Genomic DNA, 18,528 nt, shown 5'->3' with positions numbered 1-18,528 from the left:
CCCCAACGAGACCAAATATGAGTAAAAGGATGTTGATATGCTCCTAGGGAAGTCGCTAATGTATTAGGAAAAGTGTTTCCGATGGGTTTTTGATGAAATCAATATTCTGAAATAGGGGATTAAAGATCTCATAGCCACTTTCACTGAGATTCCTACTCCAAATAAGACTGATGAACTCCTGATGTTATCTTAGCAAATTGTGAAATAAATCAAGATCATGAAGACTAAACATGAGATGAAATTGACAAGCTGGAGAAAGAGATACAAAAACTGAAGAGTAAACTAAAGAGTTTGGTGGAGGTTAGCAATGAAGCCGTGCACAACAATGTTGAGGTTCTTAAGTGATTTAATGAGGAAATTTCCTTGCAGAAGGAGCAGATGACTAGAGAAGAGACTCCCCTAGATATCAACTTGACTAAGATGAATCAGGAGCTGCACGCGTCCACGAGACCATGTACCAGGATGAAGAGCAAACATCAAGTGATAGGTAGTTCAAGGTTTATAATGGAGGAACTCGAGGAGATTAATAATAAAGAGATCTAGAAAAATGCTGAGCTTATGAAAGCTCTATCTTAGTTTTTTATGTTGTTGTATCCTGTTTAGGTCTTTTTTTTTTTGTTTTCTGTTCTAGGGTGAATCCCTTATTTCTGTAGTTAGTTAGCAGTTGGTTAGACTCTGATTTCTATGTTTTATTTTTTATTGGATTTGGGTTTTGGGCCCTTGTAAAACCCATTTATCTTAATAAAAAATTATATTGAAATTATAACTAAAGATTCAATAGGATTAAAAAACTCATTTGCAAGCCATTTTTAAAGAAAAGTCATTTTAGTTAAATCATGTAATTGATTAATATTAATAATATTAAAAGAAAATTACATATTAAGTTTTAAAAGCACCAATATCATTTATAGAATATGAGTTATATCCATTTGTAAATTTTTCGTTCTTATCTAATATTGGTTAGGATTCATTTTAAAATAAATATACCCATCAACATGATATGAGAAATACTTTAGAAAAAAGATGATAAGTTTAATTTTCTAAAGACAAAGAATACTTAAATGACCAAATATCAATTAAAAATCCCACATAACAATTTTTTAGCATGTGCATTTATTTTATCCGTAGCATGGCAAGAGATATATATCATGAAGACCAAGTTCTCCGTGACATTTCTCTCGAAACCAACCATTGCAATGCAAAGAAACTATTTTGCATAGAGAAAATTGTCAAAGGAAATACGTCCCTTTTTAAGAATAAATCAGCTTCTTCAACCATATGAAGAGATCTCTATGACTACCTACTTTCATTTAGTGGAGAAGCAATCCAAACCATCACTTTTGTGAGGAATAAAGAACTCACAAAGAGTGGAGTTCTAAAATAGAAATATTTACTAACCTCTTTAGAAGGTTCATTAGGAGAATAGGAGGGATTTGATTGCAACATGAACATTTACTTATGTTAAATGAACCATAGAATATAGTTTGAATATATTAAAACTCGGTTCTCAATTTCAACCAAAAAAACAAACCACTATAAATATTTTATTAATGGAAAGAAACACAAGATAAGGGAATAAAGAATGTCTTGGAGGGTGGATAGAGTGCTGTTGATGGGAAGATTAGCTCGGGTCTTTGCACTAGAATCAAGAGCCAAAGCAAGGACTAGGGAACCTCAAAATTCATCATGGAGGATTTGGAGAAAATTAACAAGAAGATTATTCAGAAAAATACTGAATTGGTGCACTCTCTTAGAGTGTTTTGCCCTATTTTTTGGATTTCTTAGTTTTGTTTTTTGACATTCGGTTCGTGTGGGGTTTGTCACCTGTTTCGCTTAGGTTTTTTATCTGATTGGCTGCTGGCCTTGGTCTGTAATACTCTGAGTTTTAGGCACCTGTAAAACCTGTTTATCTTTATCAAAAACACAAAATAAAAGAATGATTATAGCTTTGTAAAGGGATTCAATACGACCATTTGAATAATACCGAGTCAATTATTATTGTAATAGCACCAAAACACTAAAGCTGGGATTAGATCCAAACCATAACACCCTTGTTTTAACAGGTAAATCATATAAGATGTATATGTTTTGCAAAACGCGCTCAATAGCTCATTAGTTAATAACCCTTCACTTATCATACCAACACATTCTTAATTTTTTAGACACGTTAAGATATTTCATATTTCTTTAATGAATGTGATTATAGATGGGACATAATACCTTCTATTTCTCCCTGTGACACCATATCAGAAAATATGAAAACAATGGAAAAACGTTGAAGTTTGCATGGTGAAAAATCTTGATTATGTGAGATGGAACAATAATAAGTCTATACAGCCTTGTTTTATCTCCTGCGGCAATTAGGATCTGGAATGTTGCCTGCACAATTAGAACTCGATGCTAACATCTCCACAATTTCAACCAGATTATCAATTGATTTATTGTTGGTCATATCTGCAATTGTATTCAGTTTTTCCTTGAGGAATGGATGAGCAGAGACAGCAAGGGAAAACATAAGGTTGAGCAAAAGCAGCACTGCCATAAGTTTAAGAACCATAAATCTCACCATACTATCTACCAGAACAAACCTTAAGCAAGGAAACTTGTTCGGTTTACAAATGGAGAATGGAAAGCTGGGTGAATATATTGTGTGATACAGAGCAAAGATCAGGAATGAGTATGGATGGACAACGTATATTGTATTTATAGAGATAGATGCTTCAAGCTCCTTCATAGTGGAAGACTCTAAATGTCATCTTTTCTCGACCTAGAGCTCCCTGCAATTTCTTCTTAAATAGCATGAAGAGAAGCAGAGTTCTTCTATGTTGTCTCATTGTTCTAATCAAACATGATCTCCATTTTTTGCTTCATTATTTCCTAATTTCCTGCAGTGCCTCCACCATCTTTGCCAAGTCCTTTGTATTCTTGCTTTGGCCAATTTTCTTACTAAGCTCCTTCATAGAGTTTTCCACTGCTTCTCAATTATCAATCATAGCAAAAAATTTGCCCACTTCCATCCAAGCCCCTATTCCTTCTCATCCTTAGCCCAACTTGAGGCTTTGGCATCTGCATCTACAATAGTTTCAAGCCTATTAATTTTCTATTTTGCCACCTGAAATTGTCCCAAAAGCTAGTGGATGGTAGGTTCATTCTTATGAAACGCTTCATAACATAATTATATTTAGATATAACAAAAAAATAAATTTAATCCATTTCTTTCTTTGCATGAAACATTTTAAAGGATATGATCTCACAATGTTTTTTATTTAGATAGTTAACTGGTATGGTAGTGATTGAAATGGATCAATTTTGTGTTTTGTCGTATTCTATCTAAATATTGGAATGCATCATTTTTATTTTACATCGAGAATCAATGAACACAATGAGTCTCTCATTTTTAATCTCTTTATTACGATTCAATATAACTATCTCTAACTATTCAAAAGAAAAGAAATAAGTATAAATTAGGACTAATGAAAGTGGGTGTATTGTTTGTAGTCAAGACTAATCAAAGTTGGTGTGTAGTAAATTGGTTGATCAACAAGCTAGTTGAATATTTAAGAATTTAATTCAGCTATCATGTCTACCTCAATCTTATCCAATTGAACAACTATCTTTTTCTTGATTTCACCAATGTAAATCCATGTTTTTCACAAAAGTAAGAAGTAGGGTATAATATTGCTTGATACACATAAATAAACTAGATTGTTATGTATGTTTCTAGGTACCATATATTATGATCATATACTAGAAAGTAGGTGTTTCTACTTTATATTAAAAAATAGCACATCTACATGATTAACTCAACATAAGTAAATATTATCGACCCCTAATTTAAATCACATGTAATAAAGAAATATTTTCCTTTCTTTTCTTCAAGTCTTATAACTAATAGGTTATAGCTATTTTTTTCACAAATTCTTCTTCATCTTGATGTGTACGTTTACTTTTTTTTCTTCGTATTTTATTTCTCATTTATATTGAGTTGAATAATTTCTTCCATTCAAATAAAACAACACTCAATAATTTTTGACAGAAATATACATGTTTAATGACTATTTTATTTTACTCCTAAAAGACTAAGAATATAAACTTAGTAAATTTTGGATAGCTTCAACCTCTTCTAGAGTGGCATTAACTTCATTTTCCTCTTCACATAGTAACTCATGTTGTTGAAGGGCTAATATGATTTTGGTATTTTTATTTGTGTTCATAGGTATTTCCTTATTGTGAACTATCTTCATATAATCTACTACAATTCCATAGAAACTCCATAGGAAAATTCCTTTTATCAATGATCAACAATTGACAATGTCAACAAATTTTTTTAAGTGCTAAATAATAAGATTAACCACATTATTGGAACTTTAATGTGGCCTATTTGTGTTTTCCATAGGAATATCAATATTTGAGCAAGCATTCCAAGGTTAATTATTTTTATTTGAAATCTATATTCTTCGTTACCATTATTTGTTGGTTGGTACTTAATGTTTTGTCTCTATATATTAGCCATTTCCTTGGTTAATTTATTAATTATAATTTTAATTTTTAAAATTATACTTAGAATCAAAATTTCTCCATACTAACGAGTAGCATTATTTGCTACTAATTATTTTATAAAAAAAATATTGTAGTTGTTAATTGAGAGAAAAAAATTATAGTTTCTATGGTAGTCATTTTATTATTCATGAATGTTGGCTATTTTTTATTTCTTATCAAATTAAATTATTATGGTTTAATTATACTTATAATCAAAATTTCTCCATACTAACCAGTAGCATTATTTGCTACTAATTATTTTATAAAAAAAATATTGTAGTTGTTAATTGAGAAAAAAATGTTATAGTTTCTATGGTAGTCATTTTATTATTCATGAATGTTGGCTATTTTTTATTTATTATCAAATTAAATTATTATGGATTATTTATAGCAATGGGATTATTAGAGAAGAGAATATTTGGTCTTTACATATATTTGAATGAAGAGTGATATTGTATGTATTATTTAGAATCAATTTTTAGTAAAGTGCTATTATTACTTGTTGGTTATTTGCCTTAATAAAACCTAATTAAGTGGAATCATGCTGATCTATATTAGAAAAGGATCATAAGTTTGAGATTAAACCTAGTGTACTTTTACCAAGGGATTGATTGACTGATGGTACTTCACTAAATATGGAAAATTTATCCCAAGGATAATAATGGTCCTAAATAGTAATTTTGTAGTTTCTAACATTTAGTAATGGTGTATAAGTTTTCTTATAGTCGTTCTTGAGTTACCAATTTACTAAATTATCAAGATTTATTTGCATGCCTTTGTTGTCGTCACATTTGTATTTTCTTTTCTTTATTCTCTATGTAGGTATTGATAGACTTATTATGCTCAATGTGTCAATTACACATCCCTTAGACATCCAATTATATGATAAATGGTGCATTTCATCTACATTAGACATAATCTTAGTATAATCTCAATAGCATTCTTTATTATAACACTCATCTACTTATATACTATTATCTAGTACTAACATTGGGCTTTTCAAAACAACCTTCTTCCCTTTATTTGCATGTGCACCATTCCCTTTCCACATGTAGTATATTGATTTGATTGTAACACCTCATGTTTTCCTTGAGCTATTAAATTTTATGATATTGCCATCAGGATTCAACTGTGTAGTTTTGAGTCAAACTCATTGACCCATAATTCATGAGTAGTGGTTCACAATAACCTATCCCTCATGAGAATGAATGGTACACTTAGCACTCATTGCATCTAGGTGATGCTCACATAGGTGAAGTATTGAGACTTCCTGGAAGGTCACCCATCCTAGTACTAATACAACTCGAGCACACTTAATCATGGAGTTTCCTCCAAGCTTAAGTCCACTCATCTTGCAACCCCATTTGCAAAACCTTTAGCAAGTGTTGTGCCTTATTAACCATACAACACTTGCTGAAGGTTAAAATTGGGGTTGCAAGTTGAGTGGGCTTAACCTTGGAGGACACTCCATGGTTAAGTGTGCTTGAGCTGGAGTAGTACTAGGATGGGTGACCTCTCGAGAAGTCCCAATGCTTCACCCCTATGAGCATCACCTAGATGTAATGAGTTCCAAGTGTACCATTCATTATCATGAGAGATGGGTTCTTGTGAACCATTACTCATGAATCATGGGTCAATGAGTTTGACTCAAAAACTCCACAATTGAATGCTAATAGCAATATCATAATTCAACTTGATGCGGAAAACTATCTCCTACTATAAAATTTTGTTTACTATTTTAGCTTTTCATTTGATTTTTCTCTTAATATTTTTCATCTATTTCTTCTAAATTTTCAATATTGAGGTGGTCCTCTTATATTTCATTTTGATATTTTCTTTATAGTATCAAGTCCCTTCTTTACGATGACATTCACTAATGTGTGATGATTTACACTAAATTATATGGATTTCATTAGCATGAGCTTCTCCTAAGTAATGTGCATCACCAAATTGTTTTATGATTGGTCTATGAAAGTAAACAAGATCTCCAAATCCTATTCAACATGTGCTTCTTCTAGGAAGATCACCTATTAGTGAATAGCCAAGTTCTTAATTTCCTTTTTTTTTTTTTAACTTGACAAATTCTTAGTGATTATATTTGATATGTGGCATTATCTCTAACACATTATGAAATTTATTTACATTAATATGTGATAGATAGTTTCAACTCATGAAATACAAAAGTGTGATACCATCATAATATTTGTATTTAAGAAATAAAAATAAAAATTCTAAATGACTCTTAAATAATTTAAATTTCTAGACAAAAATCCATTAACCCAATGTTTTTGAGTGCATGAAGCTATATATCAAAATTTGAATGGTAGGATGGAACTGATGAATAATGATGAACAACAGATACCCTAACTGGTACTGGGAGGGGGGGGTGAATCAGTACATACAAAAACTTCTCCACAACTTATCAAGTTAAAACAATGCAAATCAGTTGTCTTTATTACCGAACTTAACCATGGCAATACCGGTTAAACACAATAAGACTTTAGACAACATAGACCGGTAAGTCTGAACACTTCAAATACTTTTAATACTTGATAACTACTTCACCCATAAACATATGCATATGTTGTGTCAACAATACCATAACCATTAGCTCTGCATGTATAATCACTTAAACAAAGAATACTTAATCATCACATGAAAAATGCACAACTCATGACACATAGATTTTTCACGTGGAAACCCAAATAGGAAAAACCATGGTGGGGATGAATACCCACAAGCTTGTTTTTGAACTCTTTTGAATCTTGCTCTGTTAGGAGCCTAGTCTGGTTAAAGACTTTACAATAAGGTTCTACTAGGAACCGACCCTGTTAAAGATCACCCAGTTAAGGGATGGCTATATACCCTATTAAAGGTTACCTTGCTAGAGGATTTAAAGAACTCAATGAACTAGAGTCACCTGGTTAGAGGATTTATAGTAAGCCTATTAAAGCTACCTAGCAAAGGGATTTTTCTTCTGTTGAAATGGTTAGAAGACAACAGGTAAAGCTTTGATCTGATAACAACACTATATGCTAAGGCATATCCTTTTAATTTCCTCTACTTCACTCTCTAGTTTTCTCTCACTGGTCTGGCAAGTATCTCATCACTCGGATACACACACAACATTTGCCAACAACTTACAATAAAAAACATCATCGACCTTATAGACAATAATTAGTTCGGTAGCATAAACCCTAAACCCTAAGCATTTTAGGTTTACAATACAAGTGGTCCAATCCTGACCGTCAAAACACTTTGCATAGAGCAATACAATTTCAAACAAATCACAAGACAATCTGCATCATCCATTCTTCACCGCACATAGAAATCAGTATCTCATGATTTCTCTACTGCCCTTTAATTATTCTCTTTTCTTTTGATTCCTCTAATGTATTTATTTGAATTATTCAAAACAAACTACATCTTTGAAATTACATACATTTTGCAGTTGGTAATATTTTTATTAAATTAGTAGCAATTATTTATTTTTCTTCCACACTATTTCATTTTTTGTGACCACATTTTGTTCACAATGAGGACCAATTTATAGTTAGTTTCCATTCATTTCTATCCTACATATTCCTTATGTTTCCCTCTTCCTTCTTTACCCATGGATTGTTCTTCTAATTTTATTCTATCACTTGGAAATATCAAATGATGAAACCCTATAGGATTACAAAAGGAATACTATCAATTACTCATAATATTCAATCCAATAAAATTTGCATTCAATTTCAATTTTTTCAAAGAATCACATACATACATAGAATATGACAAGTATACATTGTAATACAATCAATTCACAACAAACCAAATACACATTGCAATATAAGTACAATCATTTCTTTAAATACAAGAAAGATAGCATCGAGAATTACATAGATAAATATACAATAAGCCCTTTATGATTGAATCAAATATGCAAAAGCCAATCTTTTTGAAATGGATATAGTAAAAAATTAAAAAGAAGAAATAAATTAGACCCTCTAGATTAGATTTCAGGACATCAGACCATAACATTGAAGAAACATTTGAAATGAAGAAAGATAGAGCCTGCAAATATGATGCAGGAGCATCCCCATTTCTTGGCAATCTTGCATCAACCAAAAATATTTCCTTTCTATTTTGATTTTTATTTTGCAGTTTCGGCATTTCATGATGTATTTTCTAGCATTAGCTCAGTAGATCTTGAGGAGTTGGATTTTTCTTGATGACTTGATTATCTACCTTATTCCCAAACCGCAGAGCATTTGGATCATTTTTCGGCAACTTATCACTACCGGTTTCTGAGACAATTTTCTGGTATTGGTTGCTTGGACCTATTTCCATTAGTGATCTACCAAATCCCTTATGTAGCTTGCAGAGCCCTAAGTGTTGATTATAATATTCCTTGGCATGTGTCCGACCTTCCCTTTGATCGACACTTCATCCTTTGGATTTTTTGTAGGAATTTCTTTGAAGGAGACCGACCTTGTTGTTATTACACGTTAGGTCTTGTTCTTCCATATTTGATCCCATTTTGGGCAAACCGGATCCCTTGGATCATACGAATCATTATAATTAAGTATTAGAATGAGATCCAAAGTGGTAGACGAAACATAGAAGCTAGATCTTAAGATGTGAGATCCCGGTTGTGACCTGTTCTATAATTGAGCATGTTTTAGTAGGCCAGTGAGCCAGTTTCTATAATCTGAATGTTACCATTTGATTGTAATACGTTTTCATGATATAATTCATTCTATTTTGCATTGCCTCCATCATCTCCTTGTGTTTCCGGTGTGTTTACTCTTGCAGACCGATCCATCTTGATCTCTTTGAGGTCCCTCCTAACCAGTGACCTTACCAAGTGGTACTAGAGTGAGATTTCATTCCAGAGATTATGTGGTCCTAAGAATTTTTTTGTGGGGTGGTGGATTGTAGATCCGAACTGTAGCTGTAGAGGACTGGCATGAAGATGGCGCAAAGAGGAAATAGGAATGGTGGAGCATGCGGGAATGTAGATCTTGCTGAGATGGAAATGTTGCAAGGAATTACAGCCCAGTGAGAAGTCATTGAGACAGCCTAGAGAAGAGGCTGACATATTGAAGATGTGAGTGAAGATGAAGGAGAAGAAGCCCCGATAGAACAAGTAAACCCACTGATAATTTATCCAGATGAAGAGAGGTTTTTGAGGGTTTTGAGTAGGATGAATACTAAACCTTATTTTACCCCACTGGAATATGATGAAAAGTTGGATTTCGATGAATTGATGGATTGGATCTCAGATATGGAGAAATATTTTGATTTTGAGAACACCGTAGAAGAAAGAAAGGTGAAGTATGCTTGTACCTAGTTGAAAGGCCATGCATCTCTTTGGTGGGAGCATTTGCAGGTTGATAGATAGAGAAGAGGTAAAGAGAAGATAAATACATGAGATCGGATGGTTGCTAAGTTGATATCAAAATTTATGCGAGTTGACTACCAAGTGAATTTGTTCTGGAAGTTGCAAAACTTGAAGCAGAAGGAATCTAGTGTGAAAGAGTACACCAAAGCATTCTACAAGTTGAATATCAGATCTAGACATGTTGATGATGAGTTTCAACAAGTTGTAATATATTTGAATGGATTGCGGTTGTCTATACAAGATGAAATCAATTTGATCGAGTTGCAGTGTGTTGAAGAAGCTTACCAGTATGCCCTGAAATCAGAAGAGAAGCTGAACAAAAAACATGAGCAGAGACAGAGAGGTAGAGGTGGAAGGTTTTCTGGAGGAAGATTTCAAGGAGGAAGAGGATATACCAGAGGAAGAGGAAATTGTACGAATCAGAACAAGGACAAGGAAGTAAGCAAAGAAGGAAATTCATACTGGGACGATAAAAGAAATTTTACCGAAGGAGAGAACTAGATGGCTACCAGAGTGAAATTTTTGCAAAAGATGATAGAAGACAAGATAAGAGAGTGTTTAGAGGAACTTTCTATAAGTGTGGAGGAGAAAGACATCGTTCTTTTGAGTGTAAGAAGATAGAGAATACCTAGAGAACAATAGTGATGGAAGAAAGCCCCATAGGATCAGCTAACAAACTGAAAGATTGAGAACTATTAATGATGAGGAGAGCTTTGTGTCATACCAAAGAAGATGAGGAGCCCTTGTAGAGGAGAAATTTGTTCAAGACTAGATGCAAGGTATTTGGTAAGTATTGTAAAGTTGTTATTGATAGTGGTAGTGTAGATAACCTTGTTTCATAAGAGATGGTGACTAAGTTGAATTTGGAAAGATTGAAACAACCTAAACCTTATCAGATAGCATGGATTGAGGATGATCATAAGTTGTTAGTAAGTGAGAAATGTTTGGTGAAATTGAAAATTAGGAATTATCATGATGAAGTCTTGTGTGATATTATGCCTATGGATATTTGTCACCTTTTTGATGGGTAGACCTTAGCAGTTTGATAGCCAAGCAATACATGATGGGAGAAAGAATATATACATTATTGTGGCCAATGGGATGAAGCAAACCTTGTTTCCCTTGGAGGAGCCTTTGAAGAGTGAAGTCTACATGAATGCTAGAATCTGTTTGGCTGATGGAAGGAAATTCCTGGATGGAGTGAGACATGAGAATGTGTGTTTTTCCTTAGTTCCTAAGAAGACTGAGAATCCGGAGCATGAAGAAGAACAACCAGAAGAGATAAAAGAGTTGTTGACACAAGAGTATGAAGACATCATATCAGATAATGTGCTTGATGGATTAGCACCTGTGACAAGTATCAGTCATTACATGGACCTGATTTCCAAAGGTAGTTTGCCTAGCAAAGCGACATATCGGATGATGCCGACAAAGAATGCAGAGTTGAATAGACAAGTGCATGAGCTGTTGAAGAAAGGTTTGATCAGAGAAAGTTTGAGTCCTTGTGTAGTACCAACAGTATTAGCACCTAAGAAGAATGGAGAATGCAGGATGTGTACCGATTCCAGAGCAATAAACAATATCACAATGAAATACCAGTTTCCTTTGCTTAGGATGGATGATGTAATGGACTATTTGAGTGGAGCCAAATACTTTACAAAGATAGACTTGAAGATTAAATATCATCAGATCATAATCAGAGAAGGAGATGAGTGGAAGACAATGTTCAAGACAAATGAAGGACTGTATCAATGGTTGGTGATGCCTTTTGGGTTCAGTAATGCACCGAGTACTTTCATGAGGTTGATGAATGAGGTATTGAAAAATTTATTAGCTAAGTCTATTATTGTATATTTGGATGACATTCTGATTTCTAGTAAGACAAAAGAGGAGCATTTGTTGCATTTAAGACAAGTTTTGCAAAGGTAGAGAGAAGAAAAGTTGCTGATAAATCTTAAGAAGTGTACTTTCATGAAGGAAGAGTTAGTCTATTTGGGATTTGTGATATCTGAGGTTGGTTTGAAGATGGACCCTGAGAAAGTAAAAGCAATTGTTGAATGGCCTACACCAGAAAGAACTAGAGAGGTGAGATCATTTCATGCATTGGCTAGTTTCTATCGGAACTTTATCAAAAATTTTAGTTAAGTTTGTAACCCTATAACTCAGACAATGAGGGGAGATAGGAAGGAATTCAAGTGGACAACCAAAGCAAACAAAAGTTTTGAATTGCTGAAGCAGAAAGTGACTAAGCAGTCTGTGTTAGCTTTACTGGATTTCAACAAAGTATTTCAAGTAGATTGTGACGCAAATGGAACTGCAATTAGAGTCATATTGAGTCAGGAAGGGAGAGCAGTAGCTTATTTCAATGAGATATTGAATGATGCCTGGAGGAGATATTCAGTTTATGATCAAGAATTTTATGCCATAGTTCAAGCCTTGAGGAAGTGGAGACATTTCTTGTTGCCTAAGGAGTTTGTGCTGTATACAGATCATCAAGTGTTGCAGTATTTGAACAGTCGAAGTAATTTGAATTAGAGACATATGAGATGGGTAGAATTTTTTGCAGAGTTACACCTTTGTGTTGAAGCATAGAAGAGGGAAATCTAAAAAAGTTACTGATGCATTGAGTAGAAGGAGGAATTTGCTCACAGAGATCAGAGTGACAGTATTAGGATTTGAGGAGTTCAAGACCTTGTATGATGATGACCCAGATTTTGCAGAACCTTGGAGAGCATGTAGAGAACCGGTTATGGTAGATAGAAGAAAGTGGTTGGATTACTTCATTCAGGATGACATGTTGATCAAAGGAGTTCAGTTGTGCATACCTAAGAGTTCTATGAGGGAGAATCTGATAAAGGAGAAACATAGTGGAGGATTAGCTGGACACTTTGGTGTTGATACAAGAGTAGCATTGGTGAGTGAGCATTACTTTTGGCCCTAGATTCATAAGGATGTCAGGAAATTTGTGCAAACTTGTAGAGTTTGTCAAGTTGCAAAAGGTAGTAGTCAGAATGTGGGATTGTATAAGCCTTTGATAGTACCAGAGAGACCTTGGGAGGATATAAGCATGGATTTCATACTAGGACTACCTAAGACGCATAGAGGGAATCATTCTATATTTGTGGTGGTGGATAGATTCTCAAAGATGGCTCATTTCATACCTTGTAATAAAACATCAGATGCAGTGCATATAGCTGACCTATTTTTCAAGGAAGTGGTGAGATTGCATGGATTTCCTAAAAGAATAGTTTCAGACAGAGATACTAATTTTGTCAGTTATTTTTAGAGAACACTCTAGAATAAGATGAAGACAGATTTGTAGTTCAGTTCTACTTTCACCTACAGACTGATGGACAGACAGAAGTAGTTAACCAAAGCTTGGGAAATTTGTTAAGATGCTTAGTTGGAGACAAAATCAAAAGTTAGGATTTGATTCTTGCACAAGTAGAGTTTTCCTACAATAATTCAGTAAATAGGAGTACCGAAAGGACACCTTTTGAGATTGTTATTGGAGCACACCATAGAGGTATATCAAAATTAAGAGATATCAGTAGTGAAGATTGGATAAGTTTAGAAGTAGAGGAATTTGTAGATCACATAAATGACTTACATATTCAAGTTAAGCAGTATTTGGAGGACATGAACAACAAGTATAAGGAGAAAGGATATGAGAAGAGAAGACATAAGGAATTTGAAGTTGGAGATGAAGTGATGGTGTATTAGAGAAAAGAAAGATTTCTGATTGGAACTTATAACAAGTTGTAGATGAGGAAGTTTAGATCTTGCAAGATTTTGAGAAAGTTCAATTCCGAAAATGCATAAGAAGTGGAGTTATTGGATAGTCTGAGTATTTTACCTATATTTAACATTGCAGATCTACATCAGTATCATGAACCAGAATTCAGTGAGGACAATATTGTAGACTTGAAAAAATAGTTGTCCGGGAAGGAACCGGTTCAAATTGAAGACATTTTGGAGAATAGGATTGGGCGTAATACCCAAAGTAGTCACTATAAGGAGTATCTTATGAAGTGGAAAGGCAGGCCAGTTGAAGATTCGTCTTGGATTTCTCAGGAAGAGGTAGACCACCTTGGTTTTCCTTTGACCCCAGCAAAGTGAGAGACTCACTTTTTTTCAACAACCCCGGATATTTGATGAAGGAGCATCCCCAGTTCTTGGCAATCTTGCATCAACCAAAAATATTTCCTTTTTGTTTTACAGTTTCAACATTTCATTTTGTATTTTCTAGCATTGGCTCACTGGATCTTGAGGAGTTGTATTTTTCTTAAGGACTTGATCATCTACCTTATTCCCAGACCACGGAGTATTTGGATCATTTTTTGGCAAGTTATCGCTACCAGTTTTCGAGACAATTTTCTGGTACTGGTTGCCCAGACCTATTTGCATTAGTGATCTACCGGATCCCTTATGTAGCTTGCGGAGCCTTGAGCATTGATTCTGATGTTCCGTGGCCTGTGGCTGATCTTCCCTTTGATCTACACTTCATCCTTTGGATTTTCTGGAGGAATTTCTTTCGTGGAGGACGACCTTGTTGTTTTTACACGTTAGGTCTTGTTGTTCGACATTTGATCCCTTTTTGGGCCAACCGGATCCCTTGGATCGTATAAATAATTGTAATTGTTCATTAGAATGAGATCAAAGGTGGTAGACAAAACATACAAGCTAGATCTTAAGATTTGAGGTCTCGGTTGTGACCTGTTCTTTAATTGAGCATGTTTTAGTAGGCCAGTGAGCCGATTTATGTAATCCGGATGTTACCAATTGATTATAATCAATTTTTATGATATAATTCATTCTGTTTTGCATTGCCTCCATCATATCCTTGTGTTTCCATTGTGTTTACTCTTGCTAACTGGCCCAGATTGATCTGTTTGAGGTCCCTCCTAACCGGTGACTGCACCAAAATCTCTAGACAGATGGTGGTGTCTAAAAACATTGTAAAGAGACTTTTATAAGAGCCTCATCATATGATTGTACCCATTATGATTAAACAGGCATGCTATTGTTGGATTATTTCCATCCACTTCTTGTTGCCTTGTCTCCCTTGCCCTCTATCATTGTAGTTGGTGTTAGGATTGATTGATTGGGGGTAGGAGTGGGGATCGATTGCCTCTCAACTCATTGGTGTCCCTCAACAACCCAATTACTCAAATGATTAAAATATACCCAAAAATTGAAATATTTCAATTTAAAAATTGAAGTGCAATAATTTTTTAATAAATTGATGATACACTATGATTTCCTTCATTTTAATAAATCAAGTTTGAATACATCAAGCATACATACGACTAACGAGTTTATTTTATTAAGGTGTGTGAATAAAGGTATGTTTTATTAAGGGCAACTTTCCTAGTCTTAGAACTTGAAACGAAATCGGGGGATTTCTATTTGCACTCAGATATGTTCACACTAATTGCTCTATTCAATCTTCAGAAACGTCATTTTACCTATGTCAATATTCTCCTTAAGAGAAAGCTAGAAAAATTAGAACCCTTTCAAGCTCAAGTGAACACCCCTTCACATACATACTTTAGACCAACGACCAGATGACACCTTGAATTATTCTTCTCATGAAGACACTTCATGGCCTGCTACATTTGGTAGCTACGACATGGGCCACTGCAATTTGTAATGAACAATTAAGAATCACGCGTATTATGACAGATGCTAATTGTCAATCTAAACAAATTATTAGAAATCTGTTAGTTAAGTTATTATCCACAGGCAATAGTAGTTCTCCAACGAAATAGGAAGCCTTCGAAGGACCATGATGTAGAGCTTGAATATATTGAAACTTGGATTCTCAATGAAGGATTTAAAGCATATGACTATATTAAGGGAACGAAACACAATATAAGGTGATGATCATAACTTGGTAGAGGGATTCAATGGGGCCTCTTCAATACTATTGAATCAAATAGTACTGTAATAGCACGAAAACCATATGCAAACCATAACGCACCTGTTGTAACAGGTAAACCGTATAAATTATTCATGTTTCGCAAAACACACTCAAAAGCTCATTAATTTTTAACTCTTCACTCATCATATCACCACTTTCTTGATTTTATAGACACGTAACTCCTGTGACATAGAAGAAGTCCATTGAAATATTTCATATAGCATTGATGAATCATATATAAGATGTGATTAAACGGAACAGGCATATCCTTGATTCCGAGAATACAAATTAAATATGACCTAATCCAGATAGATGGGACGGAATAAATTATATTTCTCCCTTTCAGCACAGATCAGAAAATGTGTACACTGCAAAAAATTTCGGTGGTTTCCGCAACTAGGATCTTTAATGTTGCCTGCACAGTTAGAACTCGATTTTAACATCTCCACGATGTCAAACAGACTATGAAATGATATATTGTTGGTCATGCCAGCATTTGTATTCAGTTTTTGCTTGAGGAATGGACGAGCAGAGACAGCGAGGGAAACCATAATTTTGAGAAGCATCGATCTGGCCATAGCAACTGCAGTATGAATGTTAAGAAAGGAAACAAATGAAGAAAGAAAAGTTGGGCGAATGTCTTGGGTGATACAGAGCAAAGACCGGGAATCGTTATGGATAATACAGTTGTATTGTATTTATAGAAACAGACGACGGGGTTCAAGCGTTTGAATAGGTCAAAACTAAAATTTGTGTCATGATAAATGAGGACAACTAAATTTACGGAACCTAAGGATTTGAAATTTGCCTTTTTATATGGTATCCTCTCCACGATGTACTTCTATCAAATCATGTGGTGGACTTGTGATATTAATGTTAAGGAAAGTAACCTTTCTATTACTGCTTATGATTGTGATTTTTTCTACCCTAATTTACTTGAAATTTTCTTGGCTATTGGCTTTGGGGTTTTTATGATAAAGATGGAGGAAATTTAATACAAAGATAGCCCAATACTTGTGTAAAGTTTAAAGAGAATAATTCCCTTTAGGAGAAAGTGATGGAAGGAAATTTATCCAATTATGTGGAGGCTATGAAGGGCTTTGATCCTTGGATCTTGAATCAATTTACCCATCTTTGAAAAATAGTTTTGTCCAAGTGGGTAAAGTGAAATTTACTATGACGATGGAGTCTATTTTTGTGGTTACATGGTTCTCTATAGAAGGTATGAGTTTCTAGAAGAATCCAAAAGGGAATTATAAGGAAGACTTTAAAATATTTCTGGGCCTAGGAGAGAAGGTGGCCCATCTCCAAAGTGGTTTCAAAATTGATGATCTGCCTAGTTTTTGGAAGGTTGCGATGGTGCTTTTTATGAAGTTCTTTACCCTTAACAGGCACTTCAAGTGGTTTCACTCTCAATTGTTCTTGATGATCAATCACCTTCGACATGTGGTAAGGATGAATTTTCCCTTCTGGATTTTCACTCCCATATCCTAGTCTATGGAGGTTGCTAAGGCTAAGAGTTCCCTTCCCCTGTATCGAGGTCCATCCTATGACTATATGATTTCCTTTTGAGTCTAACCCCTTCTAATGGCCTTGCTAATAACCCCTCAGGCTCAAAATATGGTTTGGGTCTTTGTGTTGAGGTTCTGGTCAATCTAACTGTGGATAATGCTTCCCCTAAAATAGAACAGGTGCCCACCTAGATTAACCCCTCTCAGACTACTAAATCTAAAACTCCTCTGGGCCCCCTTGTTGGTGAAAGCTCTATTTAAAAACCAATTATTATTGAAGATGAATCAGAGGAGACGACCTCTTCTTGGTCTATTGGGTCAGATTGGACCCCGAAAAATAAGTTGTAAGAAAAGAGGCTAATCCCCTATCCCCCCTTTCTGACGATGATTTTCCTAATTCCTCCCCTTGGAGCTCTTTGGTCAAGGAGGGATTTCCCCCCTTTGTAGCTAAAGCGAATGAACTTTGCAAAGGGTTTAATAAGAACTGTAAACCTGTCATCCACTAGCTCTTGGGACAATTTGAGCTAAGGAAAAATAAACTAGATAGGTTGAAATCCATTTTAGAGGTGGATGCCAGTGCCTCAAGTTGGGAAAAGGACGACAAGGAGAAGAGGGCTTTGATGACATTGAGGAAATTTGTTGAGATGATTGATTAATGGGAAGTATTGGACAACTCCGTTAAGGACCTCATTGAGAGGATTGGCCAAACCAAGAATATGAAAGACTTGGTTGATATTGTTGAAGCTCTACAAGAAAAAAACAAGATATACTGAGGAGGAATATGGAGAGCATGTTTGATCAAAATAGGGAGATTATAGAGAAGAATTATATTACTCTTCATGACATCCAAGATGAAATAGTGAGTAGGTAGGCAAAGAAAAGAAGACATCTAGAGTACTCAACCACGATGGGGTTTGGAGCGTCTATTTCGAGGGTGAAAGCCACATTGGAATCCTTCACCATTTCCTTTGGGGAAGATTCCTCCAAAAATCTCACTTTGTTGGAGAAAAGAAAGCACATTTGTCTAGAGAGGAAATTGGTGTTCTCTCCCATCCGGTAAGCCATTGGTGAGTGTTTCTATTTATTTATTGCTTTTTCTTGTTGTGTTTGGTGTCTAGTTCTAGTGTTTTGGTTTTATAGTGTTAGTGGTTGTTGTTGGGTTCCTCTTT

This window comes from Cryptomeria japonica, chromosome 3 (assembly GCF_030272615.1).
Source record: "Cryptomeria japonica chromosome 3, Sugi_1.0, whole genome shotgun sequence".
NCBI lineage: Eukaryota > Viridiplantae > Streptophyta > Pinopsida > Cupressales > Cupressaceae > Cryptomeria > Cryptomeria japonica.
The sequence above is the reverse complement of the archived record's forward strand: the minus strand, read 5'-3'. Positions refer to the sequence as shown.